The following is a 1,467-nucleotide window of genomic DNA, read 5'->3' as shown; positions in this document are numbered from 1 at the left end:
AGGATATTGCGGAGACATGGCTTAGCCACAGCCTGGGGGATGTTTCCAGAATGAGATTTTCACTCTGCAGCGGAGTGTGCGCTGATATGAAACTTCCTGGCAGATTAAAACTGTATACCCGACCGAGACTTCTGCCAGGAAGTTTCATATCAGCGCACACTCCGCTGCAGAGTGAAAATCTCATTCTGGAAACATCCCCCAGGCTGTGGCTAAGCCATGTCTCCGCAATATCCTTTCTTTCAGGAGTGCTAGTTCTGCAGGTTCGCAGGAGAGCTTCTGTAAAGTTTGGAAGGTAGGAGACGAGGTACTGGCAGAAGTAAAGCTGTGAGTACAGGGCGTGAGTCGTGCTTCGGTAGCTCAGTTGGTAGAGCATTTGCCCGCGAAAGGCAAAGGTCCCGAGTTCGAGTCTCGGTCGGGCACACAGTTTTAATCTGCCAGGAAGTTTCATATCAGCGCACACTCCGCTGCAGAGTGAAAATCTCATTCTGGATATAAAATTATTGTCAGTAAAGGAGATGCCAGACTGAGATTCATTAGAACAATCCTGAGGAAATGCAATCCGAAAACAAAGGAAGTAGGTTACAGTACACTTGTTCGCCCACTGCTTGAGTATTGCTCACCGATGTGGGATCCGTACCAGATGGGGTTGATAGAAGAGATAGAGAAGATCCAACGGAGAGCAGCGCGCTTCGTTACAGGATCATTTAGTAATCGCGAAAGCGTTACGGAGATGATAGATAAACTCCAGTGGAAGACTCTGCAAGAGTGACGCTCAGTAGCTCGGTACGGGCTTTTGTTGAAGTTTCGAGAACACACCTACACCGAGGAGTCTAGCAGTATATTGCTCCCTCCTACGTATATCTCGCGAAGAGACCATGAGGATAAAATCAGAGAGATTAGATCCCACACAGAGGCATGCCGACAATCTTTCTTTCCACGGACAATACGACACTGGAATAGAAGGAAGAACCGATACAGGTACCCAAAGTACCCTCCGCCACACACCGTCAGGTGGCATGCGGAGTATGGATATAGATGTAGACATACTGTTGCCCTGTAGAATCAGCGAAGTTTGCACAACAGACAAGCCGATCGAAGGAGCTGACAAGACTTGCAGTAGAGTTGGCATATATCAGAGGAAAGAAAGAAGAGGATTTTCAAGGCCCCTGCAACAACGAGATCGTTGAAGATGGGCCAGGAAAGAATTTTCTATTTTAGATGTAGGTGAGGTCATTGTTACCAAATATTAATAAAACGCTAAAATACAGATAAGCCGCTTGAAGAAGCGTGACAAGAATTGCAGTAGAAGTTTCCATTTGAGATGCAGGTAATTTCATAGTTACGAAATATTAATAAAGGGTTAAAATCTGAATCAATCAAACACGATTCGTGATAAGATCAAAAGACAAGAGTCGCTATAAAGAACAAGCTCCCATCTTCAGGTAAAATACATATTAATCCTAAAAA

The 1,467-nt window shown here is 45.1% G+C and overlaps 1 non-coding gene across 1 annotated transcript; it reads left to right on the top strand.

The window, feature by feature from the left end:
- Nucleotides 1-345: 345 nt before the first annotated feature.
- Nucleotides 346-420, top strand: Trnas-cga (transfer RNA serine (anticodon CGA)). The gene has a single exon. It is a non-coding gene; the product is annotated as a tRNA-Ser (tRNA).
- The last annotated feature ends 1,047 nt before the right edge of the window (nucleotides 421-1,467 follow it).

Source organism: Schistocerca serialis, chromosome 2 (genome assembly GCF_023864345.2).
Source record: "Schistocerca serialis cubense isolate TAMUIC-IGC-003099 chromosome 2, iqSchSeri2.2, whole genome shotgun sequence".
Lineage (NCBI taxonomy): Eukaryota > Metazoa > Arthropoda > Insecta > Orthoptera > Acrididae > Schistocerca > Schistocerca serialis.
Note: the sequence above shows the minus strand (reverse complement) of the source record. Positions and strands in the feature narration are given on the sequence as shown.